The following is an 18,706-nucleotide window of genomic DNA, read 5'->3' as shown; positions in this document are numbered from 1 at the left end:
TGGAGATGAACAACATCTCGTGGAGTCCCATTTTGCGGTACGCCACACCCCTCCCGATGAACAAGACCCCCGTTTCGACTGTAGCACTCCAACACAAGTCCATTTCCTCCATTTTGCGGTACGCCACACCCCTCCCGATCAACAGGACCCCGTTTCGACCGTAGGAGGTCCATTTCCTCTGTTTTGCGGTATGCCAGACCCCTCCCGATGAACAGGATCCCATTTCAACCATGGCCGGTCGAACACAAGGCCGTTAACTCCATTCTGCAGTACGCCAGGCATCCTTTCCATCAGTTATTCCGTCCAAGCCCTCCCGGTGAACACGACGATGCATTCCGTTCCGACGTAGCCGGTTGGCTCCCCATGAACACGACAACGACGCTGTTTCTCCGTTCCGACCTAACCATGTACACGAGCCCTGGCCGTACGTATGCGCGAGTAGGCGTTTGAGACCCCGCCCGTATGTACGTACGTGGTCGTATTTTCTTTCTGGCACACTGGCCGCTGTACGTACGTGTACATGCTACGGGCGCGCCTCTACATCGACCAGTATGTACGTACACGTTCGCGACCAGAATGACAATGCTACGTACGCTTCGACCAGGTGGGTCCCGACTGTCAGGAACTTCCTTGCATGCGAAGATGTAGCTGGTGGGTCCCAGCAGTCAGGGGGCGAATCGGGTTTATTGCCCGGACGCACTTCCTTGCGTGCGAAGATGTAGCTGGTGGGTCCCAGCAGTCAGGGGGACACGTTTTTTTCGCAAAATATGGTGGCCCGTCTGGTGGGTCCCCGCTGTCAGGTGCAGGAATAATTATTTTGCGCGTAATAAGGAGGCACTTCCTTGCGGCTACCGTGGACCCAGCTGTCAGCCTCTCCATGTACAGTACTCTTCCGATGGAAGTCGGTTGTTGACCACATTGACCACGCCGCGCCGAGAGCACCAAGGCGGTGCACGACGGCGAGGCCTAGGAAGGGGACGACACGGAGCCAGGGAAGACTTGGCAGTGAATGCCCACGCGAAGAGGAGTACGAGGGTTCACTGGTTCGGCTGCGGTGTGAGGCCGTCGTCGCCGCAGAATAACAGGGGGTGTGGGTGAGTGGAGGGATGGCCTGGCCAGCGGTGGGAGTAGTAGGGGGCGGTGAGGCCTCCGCGGCATCACAGCCGGCCACGGGAGGCAAGAGCAGGTGGCACGACTGGCGCTGCTTTGGGCGGCTGGAGCAAGAAGACCAGAGGTTGAAGAAGCACGACGGCCGTTGGATGGACATCGTACAGTCACTGCAGCTAGAATCGTTTATATTGACTAAGTTGACAAAGCCCTTGGTACGCGTCAACTTAGTAGGCCCACAGGTCAGCTTTCGAAACGGTGCGCCCCAGATGTCAGGGGGAGGGATCATTTTTTGGGCGGGTGAAGCTAGAATATCCGAGATTGAAGAAGAGCATGACATCCGTTGGATGGACATCCAATGGCCACTGCTGCTAGAACCGTGTGCTGACTATAAGTTGACAAAGCCTTGCATACGCGTCAACTCTCTTTTTTTAGGGGACGCGTCAACTTAGTAAGGCCACAAGTGTGTGGTAGAGAACTTATAGCCCATTTGAGATTTGTAAGAATGTGCAGCCAATTTTTGAATTCTAATGGAATTTACTACAACCCATTTACAGTTTGTTAAAAGTACAACCCATTTCAACCAACCGTTCAAACAGAATTCAATAAAAATTTCCCACATTTTGATGGGATCCGAAATATTTTTATCCCGAAATTTCTAGTCAGATTAAATACAATTTCAATATAAATTTATATTACGTAAAAATCCAACGAATCATTGCACTCGCAACAATTAATGAAATTAAAATTTTCAGTATCCAAAAATAATATTTTATAAAGTAATTATGTGTTTGGTGCATTTTTTATAGTTACTGCCCAGTTTTAATAATTACATCCCATTTATTATTTCTTAAAGCCCATTTTCTTGTTAAGCCTAATGCATCCCTCCTAGGAAAGATTTGCAACCCAGCGGGGTGGAGAATAACAACTTGACCTTTGCCTGGGTATTCCTAAAAAAAGTATAGCTGGGCTAGCCATTTTCAGATTGAAAAAAATTAATATCTGGGCTGGATATCTGGCCTGGGCTAGACGGGCCACAGCCTGCCCAGTTAATAGCTACAGCGATGTTTTCGTTGTTGTTCAGAGGAGAAAAATGAATATCTGGGCTAAACATCGCTCAAGAAAAACTCTGCAGTGCTCACGCCTCAAGAACACAACTACTGCTCAAGCTGCTTGGTCCCAGCTGTCGGCCGCTTCTTGTGCAATTCTCTCGTTTATTGACTACATAGGTTGACAATGGTGTGGGAACGTGATGTCAGGAAACCAGGAGGAAGCAAAAAAATTATAGTTTTATATACTAATAAGGAGGCACTTGCGTATGTGCGGCTATGGCCCTGGTGGGTCCCCACTGTCATCCTCTCCAAGTAAAGTCATCTCCTCATCCTCATGTCCGTTGACCATGTTGACAATGCGAGACGGCGGCGCCACGGCGAGCGCAACAACTCGAAGGACGACGGAGAGGGCCTCGCGGGCCCTACGGATGGTCTGATACAGCGCCCGCTGCTCATTCGGGAAGCCAGGATCATAGGGCCACATGTCCGCGATGGCATTGTCGTTCGCTTGTTCACCGGTGCTTGTTGAGGAGACGGAGGTTGCAGCACAGGTCCTCCTGCGCTGGTGGCTCTTCCGCCATTAGGGCGTCGAAGTGCGGCCGCACCTGCTCTATGGTGAACACGGCATGAACCGACTTGGACAGTGGCGCCGGCTCCTGGTTGGAAGCTACGCCCATCGTCTGATTGTCGTCGCTCAGCTCGGCGAGCTAGCTGGCGAGCCAGCATGTCCGGCTGCTGGACTGACCCGCTACCAAGCACGAGTCTGACTGCCTTGGCCCACCCAGACCGCCTCCCTCGCCCACGCGCACTTTTTGCCCGAAACAGTCAACGCCGCCCGCCCCGCTTCCCGGTGCAGGCGATTGCTCCACCTTCAAACGACACAAGTGTCGTCCGTCCGTCCTTCTGCTGCCCACATTAATGATACGCGGTTGCCGAGGCGGCTACTCTGGCGCCACATGCCTGTCCCTCCACCGCCCACCATTGCAATATAAACTGCTGCGCCGGCCATAGCCGTAGTCATCCGCATCCGTTCCCTTTCTCCTGTACACACCACTACTGCCCACCATGGCTTCCTCGCGCTCTTCGGGACGGGCGGACGACGGACCACGAGGAGATGGCAGCCATTGCTGCCGACTGGCTGGCCGGTAGGCAGCCGGTGGACGACGACATCCCAATGGAGAACATGGTAGTCGACGATCCAGCGCCAACCCCCACCTCCGCGCCATCCTCGCCGGTGCATTGCACCATGACCATCGGCGAGGCCCGTGCCCAATATATGGACACGGTGAGGCGCAAGCGTGAGGAGCAGTCCCGGGAGGCGTAGACCGACGCCGCCTACAACCACCATCTCCTCCAGGAGCACCTGTAGGCGGAGGAGCAGATCACCGCGGAGTGGGCGGAGCAGGAGGCGCTGCGCGACTCGTACCGCTCCGCCCACGAGGGCCGCCTCAAGCGGTGGCGGTACCGCATGCGGGTGGCGGAGGCTGCGGCCGCCTACAAAGAGGGCGATGAAGCGGGCGAGGCGCTGTTTGGCGAGACCGAGGACGAGGCAGAGGACAATGCCGGCTCCGACGAGTCCCCGCTCCGCTGGCGTCGACGAGGCCCTGCTCCGCTGAGGCCCCACGGCGCCAACAACGAGGCAGAGGACGCCGCCGACTCTGTCGACGCCCCACCCTGCCGGCAACGAGGGGGGATTTCCCCCGCTCCGCTGAGGCGCCGCCCGCCGGCAACAAGACATAGGACATCGCTAGCTCCGCCGAGGCCCCACCCCGCTGCCAACAAGGCCGCGCCACATAGAAAACGAGGAAGAGTAGAACACTGTAGGTCGCCACCGCTCGGGTCCAAGTAAGGCCACCGCTGCTACCCTCCGGTTGCTGGCACTGAGCTGTACATCATGGAGTAATTCTATGATTACAGGATGATTGAAGAGCGCTCCGTGGTTGAGCAAGCTCATGAGATACAGTCATTTGCTAGAGAACTTGAGCACTTCAGTTGTATGCTACCTGTAGCGACCCGACCTCAGACGGTCAAGTCTCTGTGCTTAAGTGTCATCCCTGGATCGGTATGCTGACACACACAGTACTCGAGGATTTATAACAGAGGAAAATCACATGTATAAAGTAACGTAAATACTATTACCTCAATCCAAATAGCGGAAGTAACAACAAGGTTGTAGATTCCCATCAACACCAACGGCAAAGTTGAGTGTAGAAATCGTAACCCTAACGTATCACTTACTCGTCGTAAGAATCCTGCAACATGAGACATTGCAGCCACAAAGGGTCAGTACATTGAATGTACTGGCAAATTCACACCATAGGATAATGATGAATAATAACTATCACTACATGCATATATGGCTGGTGGAAAACCTCTATGGTTATAATGTTTTTGCGAAAAGCCAATTTTCCCTACTGCAAAGGAATATATTTTATTTAACTACAAAGTTTGTTGAAAACATTGAGAAGGTAAATCCCCATCTCAATCCCAATTAAAAGTAATCATTAACAACCCAACAAATTAATTATAGAGTGATGAGATACAATAGGATAATCCAAGTACTAGATACTCAAGATGTCCATAACCGGGGACACGACTAATCATGATTAGTTTGTGCACTCTGCAGAGGTTTGCGCACTTTTCCTCACAAGACTCGATCTCCTCCGTTGGATTTCTCGCACTACATGGTGTTTGAGAAATGGATGACCGAGACACGGTCTTTCAGAAGCATTAACTCTTTACTCCGGGTGGACAGTTACACCTACTTTCCCTCTACATCTGCTAGCCCACGATTGAAAGAGGTCACACGACATACTCAACTATGCCAGAGCCCATAATGGCTTGTGGCTGCACACAGAAGTTTCTAGCATGAATAATCTTATGATCCCTTTGAGCCTGGGTGGCGGACCAAATGGACAGCACTGGTCTATCCCCAGGTGCCCGCAACCAATCCACCCAGATGTGTATTAAAGTAGCCACCTTAAGTTGAACCATTAAGTAAACAATCTCACATCTGTCATGGAATAAACTCAAACCCAATCCACGTCTACGAGCATAGCATGGCAACATAAGCATAACGTAATAGTAACTCCCAAGGTTTGAATGCAGGGTAATAGGTTCCTACCTCATCAACTACTTCCCAATACCCACATGTTATCAATCCTACTCATGCAATGTTTGACAGTGAAACTAATGCATAAAAACTGGGTATGAAAGGGATATGATCAAAGTGTGAACTTGCCTGTACGGCTGATGAAGATGATTCGGACTCAAAACTCTTGATAGCTCTACTCGTCACACTCCGGTCAATCTATCGTAAGCAAGCAATAGTAACCACACATAAGCAATCACTCAAAAGATCGGAAAGATCGAAGAAAACAATTCGGAAAACTTTGAAAACAAGCGAACAACTCTTGCAACAGAAAACAATTTCTAACAGTACCAAAAATAGGTGAATTTCCCCTTATCATAAAGTTTAGGTCAAGAGCTTCGATTTGCAAAAAGAATCAATTAAAATGGAGTTATAAAACTCAAGTTATGAACAAAAGAAGTTTGAACTTAAATCTATTTGAAATCAAATTTTAAATTTTCAAAAACCTGTTTAAGTTGTTTAAATGGATAGAGGGAATCATAACGAAGAAGTGGGCGTTGGTTTCGTTGGATTTGGATAAATGAGCGAAAAGTTACGAAGGTTTAAAGAACAGGGACTAATCTGTAGAGAAAATAATCACAGATAGGTCCCTCACCGAAAATAAAAGAAAAAGAAAAAATCTATCTAACGAATGCTCGTTTCAGAACGCTAACGAACGAAAACTATTCACTGCTGAACTTAATCTAATGAACGTTCGCTAAATAGCTGATAAAAAACAGGTTTTATAAAAAACGAAGGGAGAACCGGTTGGTTTTATTACCGGTTCGGGCGGTTCGACGAAACCGTCGGGTCGGCGAAACCCGGCGGGATCCGGTGGCTAGGGCATCTCCGATGAGTCCGGCGAACGGCGGCGGACGGCTCTGGCGAGCGGGGCATCTGCGGCGTCGGCGGTGGCGGTGGCGAGCGGCGCGGGCGGCGGCGCTTGCAACGGCGGGGGCGCAGTGCGGCAGCGGCAGCAGCGGGCGGCGCGGCTCGAGCGGGACGGTGGCGCAGGCGGCGGCGGCGGGAAGGGCGGCGCGGACCGGCGGTTGAGGGGAGGAGGAGGAGGTCCGGGCCTCGCCATTTATAGGCGGGGAGGCGTGGGGAAGGGGCACTGCGGTGAGGGGAATCTGGGCGGCGTACGGCAGTGACGATGCCGTGCGGGCGGCGGAGTCTGGTCGGGAGGAGGAAGGCGGTGCAGGCACGGGCTGTTGGGCCGCGGCCTGGCTTGGGCGCTGGGCTGGGCCAATAAGCGGCGGAGAGAGAAAGGGGAGAGAGAGAGCAGTGCTGGGCTTCGGCCGGGCACTGTTCGAAGAGTTTTTTTAAACATTTTTCTAGACAAAGAAAAATAATAAATAAAAATATTATATAGGCATATAATATATCAAAATTTTCAGAAAAAGATTTTCTACAACGTGAACATTTTTTAGCATCAAATAAAATCCATAAAAATTCATATAAAGCAAAGAGTGCTACTGTTGCAATAAAACCTCCTAAAAATCATTTTAAAAATACCAAAATGATTTCAAATTTATTTCTCTCCAATTTTCTATTGTAGGGAATCATGTTACCCTATTTTCCATATATTTTACTTTTTGGAGAAAAATAATTTGAATAAAATCAAATAACTCCAAATTGAAAATAATTTCAAAAGGACTTTGAATTTGATCCTTTTAAACTTCCAACTCATATTTCATATGTTTTGAAGAAGTCATTTTATCTTCTCTCATGAAAATCATTGAGTTGCTTAAAGTTCTAAATTTGAAATATTTTCAAATGAAATTCAAATGTTTTAAAAAACCCTTTTCATTTAAATAAATGGAAGAAGTCATGTCATCTTCTCTCAAGGGTTTTGTGATGAAAAGATTTTGAATTCACGGAGATCATAAATGCAAAAATGAAAGTTTGGGAAAGTCCTTTTATTCCCACTCATTTAACTTTCAAAGAGTTTTGAATTTCACTCAATTTCACACAATCAATCAAACAATCAATCAAATCTATCTATTTAATATAACATTCCAAAATTTAGAATTTTGGGATGTTACAAACCTACCACCCTTAAAATGAATCTCATCCTCGAGATTCGGAGAGGCTAGAAAGAAATAGGTTAGGTTCGAGTTCTTCTCAAAATCCATCGATCGTCTCTGGGGTCTGGGGTGCTACCACCCTTAGAAACATCGTTACGGTCCCATCAATACTCATATACTCCATCCTTATTGTTGACAGGGCCGGTCTTCTCAGATCTTCAGTATAATTCCTTCTCTGGCTCTTCCGGTAGTGGCATAACCCTTACCTCAATTCTTGTGTCCTTTTATCTTGGTAAGGTCCTTCTGTGACTGGGTCTTCTTAGCTGACGGGTCAGGCGCCAATACTAAACAACCATCGATATCTCCTGGCGGTCAGCAATTTATGGTTTCTCCTGCAGGAAATGGGTCTGGGTTGAACCTCACCGTATATCCTACGATTGCCAAAAGCTGCCTTGTACAAGGGGAAAATACTTATACCATTCTAAGGTTCAAACAAGGTTTTGATCGTCGTCTCTCTACTATAGGCAAGTCACTCAGATTTACCGCACATAGCAAGGCGAATAATAAGAGTAAGTCGGTATGGTGATCAATCCATCCCGCACCCAAATCATTACCTCGTACCTGGTATAGCGAATCTCGCATCCCAACACTCGGTCATCCTCTCAAGCATTGCAGAATTTCTCTTGTCAACGAACTAAGTTCGGATAAATCCATGGATTCTGCAAGCCAAACAAACATCTATCGTTCCTTCGCCACTCTCAGGTTTTGCGTAACTCTTATAAATTTGTCGGTGGGTAAGGTCGTAATCTCTTCTTCCAGGGTTTTTCCTTCAGCAAGAGTGTGCTTGCTTCTTGGCAGGTCCTGGGGCCTGTGGGTTATGGCCCATCTCATCACTTATAAACCTTGAACTCATCATCGGGGCAACTGCTCGTTATTTCAAAATCCAGCTTCCTAGCATTCTTAAATCCATCCATTTGTACTGTCTCCCTTCCTTCTATTGGCACCAAACTAAAACATGATTACTCCGACTCATCATGGAGTTACAATTGCTCCATATTACCTCCTTTATATCCAATAGTACTTCATCCCTTCATAATCTTGGGGTATCCCACATATCGAGACAAAACTCGTACTTATTTTGTCTGAAGTCCACTCCATGGAATATCATTATCCTTTCCAAGGGTCAAATCTCCTCACAGGGTACTACCACCCTTGAAATGCACAAATTCATCTATAGACCATATTTCTCATATCCTCGAAAATGGTCAAAATATTTCTTCATAGAGTAACAACTCATAAAGATTCGGCATATGAAATCATGGCACAAGAACATTATTGATTTCATGAATTCATTACAATACCTCAAACTTCCATTCCATAACTCACTCCATATTCCCCAAAAAAATGCTTCCTACTACGCTTATTACCAATATTAAATTATCAACTACTTAGCTCCAGCTTTCATCTTGTCGGGACATTTATTAGCATAATGTCCTGTTTCCCTGCAGCGTAAAAAAATAACTCCCGATAAGTGTTTAGGCTTCTTGGGGATGGTGTCCACCCTTTGGGCTCTTGGCTTCCTCTTTCGACATTTATCGGCGTATTTCTTCTTTTGACATTTATAGGCGTAATGACCTAAATCCTTGCACCTACAACAGGTGATATGACTCAGATCCTTCTCTGCAGAAATTGAGTTGTTCCTGGAATCCAATCTATTTATCTTCCTGGACTTTTCCGTGCCAATCAGGGCTTCTATTTCCTGTGGGTCATATTCTACATCCACTGTCGGGAATGATACTAGATCTCCCTTCAGACAATTCTGGGAAAAGTGTCCTTCTTCTCCACACAAATAGCAAGACTTGGTGCAGGGTTTAACTGGGTCCTCTTCGGGTGTGTCCTCCACCTCTTCCTTCATCACAGGTTCTTCTAAAATTTCCATAATGGATCCTTTCATTTCTTCTTTCTTCTGCTGGATGGTTCTTTGTACCATGGGGTAAATGTGACACTGAGCAGGGTAGTGGGTAGTCCCTTCACACAAGAAACAAGTGATCTGCCTAGTTGGGCATTCTTCAGTTGGGTGACTCCCTTCACAATTAGGGCATTCATCCTTGTGTTCTTTATGGGCGTGTCCCATTTCTCCACAAATCTTACATGCACAAGGCTTCTTCTCTTTAGGTTCACATGGCTTTCGGGTAAGACGGGACCTCAGTAAAATCATCTTGAATTCATCCCAAGCATTGGTTCCACTCCATCCTTGTATGGATTGATGTACCTCTCGCCATTTTGCAACACCTTGTGTGATCTTTCGTAGGGTGTATGGAACCATATACTCTCCTTCAATACCATGCTCCTTCATGCGATCTTCCATGTTCCGTATCCAGTGTGCTACCTCCGGTTGTGTCATGAATCTCGGAAATACTTGTCCATCTCCATTCGTCATCCTTTGGGATCCAAGGGTTTTTGGGGTGAGATAAGAGAGATCAAGAGGGATGCACACAATACAAACAATAATTTTGAAAAGACAGGTTTTATTTGTGGCTGTCGGAAAAACATCAAACAAATCACAGCTCACGATGGTCACATCTAACATAGGTATAGAACAGGGGTTTGGTCTTCTAAAGGTCAATAAATCCTCAAAGTCATCAAACTCTTCAAGTCATGATCATGTCTCCGATGGGCTTCTTCCGATCGTGCTTGTCCTTCTCAAGCTCTTTTGCCAGATCATCTCTGTTGACGCGAAGTCTCTCGTGACGTCCTTCAATATTTTGGAGTTGTGTTCCAAACTTCTTGGTTTCAACATCATTGGCATGAACCCTAGTCCTATTATCCTTCAGTTCTTGACGAATCTCCGGTATCTCGAGGTTTTGTTACTCCAGCTTGGCTACTTCAGCTTCTGGGTCCTAAGTTCTTCACAAAATACTTTCTCGTCAAATACGGCTTCCTGCAGGTCCATCTTAAAATTCTTGATGTACTACTCCATATCCTGGTGATGCACCAACTAAGGTTAAAACTGCATCCTTTGCTGATAGATGCTCCATCAGCCTTCTACCATCCAATCCTTCCGAAGATATGCATTCTTAACTCAGCCCGGTGACAATAGCATAAGCGGGTGATAACATAATGGATAGCCGTGTTTATGCCCATGTCATTGCCATGAGCTATCATTCCATAGTGAATATCTCCAGCCTTAGGGTTTTCTTGACAAAACTCGAGTTTTAATGTTCCATGTTCCTATCTTTCTCCGACACACCTTGATCTCAAGTATTGACAGCTTCCATAGTCTGCCAAGTTCCATAAGGGTAGCCTTCCTAGGTCATACAAATCTGGGAAATCTTCAGAGCCTTCCAATTCTCCTAGTCTTCGGAGCCATCAACCGTTGTAGTTTCCATTATTATAATGCTCGGTAAAATCCTCTTCATTCCGAAGTGGTCTTAGCTGTCCGATATCTTGTACTTCTTGGAGTGGTCTCATCAGTCGAATCTTCGTGTGGTCAAAAAGGGAAAGGGGTATGGTCTCACTAAAAGGGAATATTTGAATAAGCTCAGAAGAGATGAGGGGTAAAAGATCTTTTTGAAAGTGAAGTCTATAGAGAAAATCTTTCCTATGGGCTTGCTAGTTTCTAGGGGCTATGTCCTACAGTCAACATGTGCTCTGATACCATCTTGTAGCGACCCGACCTCAGACGGTCAAGTCTCTGTGCTTAAATGTCATCCCTGGATCGGTATGCTGACACACACAGTACTCGAGGATTTATAACAGAGGTAAATCACATGTATAAAGTAACGTAAATACTATTACCTCAATCCAAATAGCGGAAGTAACAACAAGGTTGTAGATTCCCATCAACACCAACGGCAAAGTTGAGTGTAGAAATCGTAACCCTAACGTATCACTTACTCGTCGTAAGAATCCTGCAACATGAGACGTTGCAGCCACAAAGGGTCAGTACATTGAATGTACTGGCAAATTCACACCATAGGATAATGATGAATAATAACTATCACTACATGCATATATGGCTGGTGGAAAAGCTCTATGGTTATAATGTTTTTGCGAAAAGCCAATTTTCCCTACTGCAAAGGAATATATTTTATTTAACTACAAAGTTTGTTGAAAACATTGAGAAGGTCAATCCCCATCTCAATCCCAATTAAAAGTAATCATTAACAACCCAACAAATTAATTATAGAGTGATGAGATACAATAGGATAATCCAAGTACTAGATACTCAAGATGTCCATAACCAGGGACACGACTAATCATGATTAGTTTGTACACTCTGCAGAGGTTTGCGCACTTTTCCCCACAAGACTCAATCTCCTCCGTTGGATTTCTCGCACTACATGCTGTTTGAGAAACGGATGACCAAGACACAGTCTTTCAGAAGCATTAACTCTTTACTCCGGGTGGACAGTTACACCTACTTTCCCTCTACATCTGCTAGCCCACCACTCAAAGAGGTCACACAACATACTCAACTATGCCAGAGCCCATAATGGCTTGTGGCTGCACACAGAAGTTTCTAGCATGAATAATCTTATGATCCCTTTGAGCCTAGGTGGCGAACCAAATGGACAGCACTGGTCTATCCCCAGGTGCCCGCAACCAATCCACCCAGATGTGTATTAAAGTAGCCACCTTAAGTCGAACCATTAAGTAAACAATCTCACATCTGTCATGGAATACACTCAAACCCAATCCACGTCTACGAGCATAGCATGGCAATATTAAGCATAAGGTAATAGTAACTCCCAAGGAATGCAGGGCAATAGGTTCCTACCTCATCAACTACTTCCCAATACCCATATGTTATCAATCCTACTCATGCAATGTTTGATGGTGAAACTAATGCATAAAAACTGGCTATGAAAGGGATATGATCAAAGTGTGAACTTGCCTGTATGGTTGATGAAGATGATTCGGACTCAAAACTCTTGATAGCTCTACTCATCACACTCCGGTCAATCTATCATAAGCAAGCAATAGTAACCACACATAACCAATCACTCAAAAGATCGGAAAGATCGAAGAAAACAATTCGGAAAACTTCGAAAACAAGCGAACAACTCTTGCAACAGAAAACAATTTCTAACAGTACCAAAATTATGTGAATTTGGCCTTATCAGAAAGTTTAGGTCAAGAGCTTCGATTTGCAAAAAGATTCAATTAAAACGGAGTTATAAAACTCAAGTTATGAACAAAAGAAGTTTGAATTCAAATCTGTTTGAAATCAAATTTTAAATTTTCAAAAACATGTTTAAGTTGTTTAACTGGATAGAGGGAATCATAACAAAGAAGTGCGCGTTGGTTTCGATGGATTTGGACAAATGAGCGAAAATTTACGAAGGTTTAAAAACAGGGACTAATCTCTAGAGAAAATAATCACAGATAGGTCCCTGACCGAAATTAAAAGAAAAAATCTATCTAACGAACACTCGTTTCATAACGCTAACGAACAAAAACTGTTCACTGCTGATAAAAAATCTAATGAACGTTCGCTAAATAGCTAATAAAAAACAGGTTCTATAAAAAAACGAAGCAAGAACCGGTCGGTTTCATTACCGGTTCGGGAGGTTCGACGAAACCGTCGGGTCGGCGAAAACCGGCGGGATCCGGCGGCTAGGGCATCTCCGGTGAGTCCGGTGAACGGCGGCGGACGGCTCCGGCGAGCGGGGCATCTTCGGCGTTGGCGGTGGCGGTGGCGAGCGGCGCGGGCGGCGGCACTTGCGACGGCGGGGGCGCAGTGCGGCAGCGGCAGCAGCGGGCGGCGCGGCTCGAGCGGGACGGCGGCGCATGCGGTGGTGGCGGGAAGTGCGGCGCGGCCCGGCGGTTGAGGGGAGGAGGAGGAGGTCCAGGCCTCGCCATTTATAGGCGGGGAGGCGTGGGGAAGGGGCACATCGGCGAGGGGAATCCGGGCGGCGTACGGCGGCGGCGATGCCGTGCGGGCGGCGGAGTCCGGTCGGGAGGAGGAAGGCGGTGCGGGCGCGGGCTATTGGGCCGCGGCCTGGCTCGGGCGCTGGGCTGGCCCAGTCGGCGAAGGAGAGAGAAAGGAGAGAGAGAGAGAGAGCTGTGCTGGGCTTCGGCCTGGCATTGTTCGAAGAGTTTTTTTTAAAACATTTTTCCAGACAAAGAAAAATAATAAAAACGAAATAAATAAAAATATTATATAGGCATATAATATATCAAAATTTTCAGAAAAAGATTTTCTACAGCGTGAACATTTTTTAGCATCAAATAAAATCCACAAAAATTAAAATAAATCAAAGAGTGCTACTATTGCAATAAAACCTCCTAAAAATCATTTTAAAAATACCAAAATGATTTCAAATTTATTTCTCTCCAATTTTCTATTGTAGGGAATCATGTTACCCTATTTTCCATATATTTTATTTTTGGAGAAAAATAATTTGAATAAAAACCAAATAACTCCAAATTGAAAATAATTTCAAAAGGACTTTGAATTTGATCCTTTTAAACTTCCAACTCATATTTCATATGTTTTGAAGAAGTCATTTTATATTCTCTCATGAAAATCATTGAGTTGCTTAAAGTTCTGAATTTGAAATATTTTCAAATGAAATTCAAATGTTTTCGAAAACCAATTTTCACTTAAATAAATGGAAGAAGTCATGTCATCTTCTCTCAAGGGTTTTGTGATGAAAAGATTTTGAATTCACGGAGATCATAAATGCAAAAATAGAAGTTTGGGAAAGTCCTTTTATTCCCTCTCATTTAACTTTCGAAGAGTTTCGAATTTTACTCAATTTCACACAATCAATCAAACAATCAATCAAATCTATCTATTTAATATGACATTCCAAAATTTAGAATTTTGGGATGTTACACTACCGGACAAGTTTTTGCCGGAGGTATCATCACTAAGCTTCCTCCTTCGTGGATCTCATTCGCACTCTTGATGTGGAATAAAAGGCGAGAGCAAAGGACACACGTGCTCGAGGAATTGAGGGAGGATCTAGTGCCAATCTGGTACAGAAGAACTTCCAGCCCCACAAGTTCAAGAACAAGGGCAAGTTTGATGGTAAAGCAAAGTTTGATGGGAAGAACAAGGCTGTGCAACACACGAACTTCAAGAAGAAGAATGACAAGAAGAAAGGTGTTTGTCATGTGGGGATCCTGATCATTGGGCTCCTAGTTGCCCTAATCGCTATGACAAGTGTAACACCCCGGATGTAACTTTCCATATTTGTAACTCCAACTCTTGCCATTTTCGGCTATGTGTTATGATATTCCCTTCGTGGTCGGGTTTTGTTTGTCGTTTTGCATTTTGTTCATGTCATGCATCTCATATCATGTCATCATGTGCATTGCATTTGCATACGTGTTCGTCTCTTGCATCCAAGCATTTTCCCCGTTGTCCGTTTTGCAATCCGGCACTCCCACCTTCTCCGGCGCACCCCTCTTGTTTCTTTTCGTGAGCGGGTGTTGAACGTTCTTGGAATGGACCGAGGCTTGCCAAGTGGCCTTGGTATACCGGTTAAGTTGCGTTCCATTTGGAGGTCGTTTGGTACTCCAACGGTTAACCGGGCAACCGCAAGGTCCGTTTGTGTGTTGCAGCAAAACCCCTCTCTAAACAGCCCAAAACCCAGCAAACTCATTCCATGCTCTAGGTCGTTCGATCACGACCGTGTGGGCGAAAACCGCACCTCATTTGGACTCTCCTAGCTCCCTCTACCTATATATTTGCACCTCCCCCCGAGATCTCGCAGTCCAAAACCCTAAAAATCGCCCTCCGGCACTGCCGGACGTGTCCGTACCACGCCGGACGAAGCCGCCGCCGCCCCGCAGCCACTCCGCGCCCGCCACGTGTCCCGCGCCGCCAACCTCCGCCGCCGGCCCGCCAGGCCCGCGCGAGCCCACGGGATCCCGCCGCCGCCCGACCTCCCGAGCGCCGCCCGCCCCTCCGCGGCCGAAGCCCTCCGCCGCCTTCGCCTCCCGCCGGCGCCGCCGTGCCCCGGCACCGGTCGCCGCCGCCGCGCCCGCGTTCCCGCCAGCGAGCCGTCACCCGCTCCCCGCGGCGCCCCATCGCGCTGCCGTCCTCCTCCGCGCCTCCCTCGCCGCGTCGACCCCGCCTTCGCCTCCCTCCGCACGCCGCCCCGCCGGCGTCCCCGTCCTCAACTCCGGTTGCCCGAGCTCGGATCCGGCCAGATCCCGATCCAAACGACCAGTGGTTGACTTCTCCTCTCCCCTCGTTTTTCTCAGAGTCTTTAAGATTTTATAGTATATTGCTATGTTCATCGCATCATAACTCTCTGTATATAGCTCCGTTTCGTGCGTGTAATATATCAAAATGTTCGTCTCGTGATGCTCTTAATTTTGTTCCATTGCACCATGTTCATTTGAGTCTATCTTGATGCCCAAATCTCTGGTGCAAGAGTGCTAGTTGCTGTTATCTGCTGTTACTTATCAGAACTTAGGGTTTTGTTATTTTTGTTGCATTTATTCTGTGCATCTTATGGGCATGAGCTCTACATGTGTTTTGTTGCATGCCATGCCATCTTTACAGAGGTGTATGCCATGTATTTTTGTGATATCTGTGGTGACTAGCACAAGCATGCAAACTAGGCTCCGTGACGTTTCTGATTTCAGGGACAGTAATTTCCTGTCTTTGTCTGCTGTTATTTTGTTGCTATGTATCCATGTGTCTACAGAGAGATCCATGCTTATTTTTGTGATGTTTAATAAGGATTTTTTGTAAATATTGTTGTAATTGATCCATTCATGCCTTTGTTTGCAATTATGGAGTTCCATAGCATGACCCAATCTTGCTCTACTTTTGCTATAAAATATTTTCATGCAGATTGTTTACGTGTTATTCAATTTTGCCAAGCTTGTTGTAGTTGTTTCATACATGCTATGTATTTTCTCTTGCCATGGATAGCTTCATAAACATTCCATCTTGCTGTAGGTATACTTGTTTTGTCATGCATTGCTTTGTGGTGAGTGCATCAAGATCACCAAGATGCCCTCATAATGTCTGTTTCTGCCATGCTCTGTTTTCTGCCGTCTGAAACCTGTTAACGAAACTTGCTATGTTTACATGGTTGCCATCATATCTTCTGGTCCTTTTTGGCTTATGGTCAGTAAGGGACTTTTTGTCATATGCATTTAGTAGAATACTTCCATGTCTTGTTTTGCCGTGTTAAGTTCCTGTAGCATGTTCATGTCGTGCTCTAAACATTGCTACCTGATGCTGTTTCTTCCATGTCCAGTAATTTCTCCAAGTCTGTGAACCTGTTATCTTTTGCACTTTTGTCATGCTTGTTTAAATCTGCTGTGGTGTGAACTAGCCATAGCTCAGTGTTCATCTTTTGTCAAGCATCTCCTGTAGATTACTGTCATATGCTTTGTTGCTACGTTTGAGTGTTGTAGCATTGTTACTTGTTGCATTCTAAGTGCTATCATGCTGTTACTCACAGATTCGTGTCATTCTTGTTTTGCTTGCCATTTGCAAACCGTGCATCCGTTTCCGGTGATTTTTATATCGATTTCGACCAAAATTATCTCATCTTTCCAGTGGCATGCTTGGTTTGCCAAGTTACTGCCTTGTTCATCATTTTTCTTCCGGAGCACGCATACGCATCGCATATCATATCTTGCATATCATTCATGTATTGCATCATGTTGCTTGTGCATCTCCCGTGATTGATTGTGGTTCCACTGCTTGTGTTCTTGTTTCGGGTAGAGCCAGAAAATGAGTTCGTGAACGACGAACCTGTTGAGTACGCTTACGAGGATCAAGTTTTCGACAACTCTGAGAACCTTGCAGGCAAGATGACCATACCCTCGAAATCACTTCTATCTTTGCTTGCTAGTTGTTCGCTCTATTGCTATGCTGCGTTACCTACCACTTGCCATATCATGCCTCCCTATTGCCATGTCAAGCCTCTAACCATCCTTTCCTAGCAAACCGTTGTTTGGCTAAGTTACCGCTTTTGCTCAGCCATTCTTATAGCGTTGCTAGTTGCAAATGAAGTTGAAGTTTGTTCCATGTTGGAATATGGATATGTTGGGATATCACAATATCTCTTATTTAATTAATGCATCTATATATTTTGGTAAAGGGTGGAAGGCTCGGCCTTATGCCTGGTGTTTTGTTCCACTCTTGCCGCCCTAGTTTCCGTCATACCGGTATTATGTTCCTTGAGTTTGCGTTCCTTACGCGGTTGGGTGATTTATGGGACCCCCTTGACAGTTCGCCTTGAATAAAACTCCTCCAGCAAGGCCCAACCTTGGTTTTACCATTTGCCACCTAAGCCTTTTCCCCCGGGTTTTCGCGAGCCCGAGGGTCATCTTTATTTTAGACCCCCACGGGCCAGTGCTCCTTCGAGCGTTGGTTCGAACCGAGCTGCCTGCGGGGCCACCTTGGGGAAACTTGAGGGCTGGTTTTACTCGTAGCTAGTCTCATCCAGTGTTGCCCTGAGAACGAGATATGTGCAGCTCCTATCGGGATTTGTCGGCACATCGGGCGGCTTTGCTGGTCTTGTTTTACCATTGTCGAAATGTCTTGTAAACCGGGATTCCGAGACTGATCGGGTCTTTACGGGAGAAGGTTTGTCCTTCGTTGACCGTGAGAGCTTATGATGGGCTAAGTTGGGACACCCCTGCAGGGTATTATCTTTCGAAAGACGTGCCCGCGGATATGAGGCAGATGGGAATTTGTTAATGTCCGGTTGTAGAGAACTTGACACTTGACCTTAATTAAAACGCATCAACCGCGTGTGTAGCCGTGATGGTCTCTTTCCGGCGGAGGCCCGGAAGTGAACCCGGTTTCTGGGTTATGTTTGACGTAAGTAGGAGTTCAGGATCACTTCTTGATCATTGCTAGTTTCACGACCGTTCCTTTGCTTCTCTTCTCGCTCTTATTTGCGTACGTTAGCCACCATATATGCTAGTGCTTGCTGCAGCTCCACCTCACCACCCCTTTTCCTTCCTATGAGCTTAAATAGTCTTGATCTCGCGGGTGTGAGATTGTTGAGTCCTTATGACTCACAGATTCTACCAAAACAGTTGCAGGTGCCGACGATGCCAGTGCAGATGATGCAATCGACCTCAAGTGTGAGTTCGATGAGGAACGTGGTCGTTACCATGTGTCTTTTCCTGATGATCAGTAGTGGAGCCCAGTTGGGACGATCGGGGATCTAGCATTTGGGGTTATCTTATTTTCATTTGGATTTGACCGTAGCCGGTCTATATGTGTGTATTTTGGATGATGTATGATTTATATTTATGTATTGTGTGAAGTGGCGATTGTAAGCCAACTCTCGTTATCCCATTCTTGTTCATTACATGGGATTGTGTGAAGATGACCCTTCTTGCGACTAAACCACAATGCGGTTATGCCTCTAAGTCATGCCTCGACACGTGGGAGA

This window comes from Aegilops tauschii, chromosome 2, assembly GCF_002575655.3.
Source record: "Aegilops tauschii subsp. strangulata cultivar AL8/78 chromosome 2, Aet v6.0, whole genome shotgun sequence".
In the NCBI taxonomy this organism is placed as follows: domain Eukaryota; kingdom Viridiplantae; phylum Streptophyta; class Magnoliopsida; order Poales; family Poaceae; genus Aegilops; species Aegilops tauschii.
Note: the sequence above shows the minus strand (reverse complement) of the source record.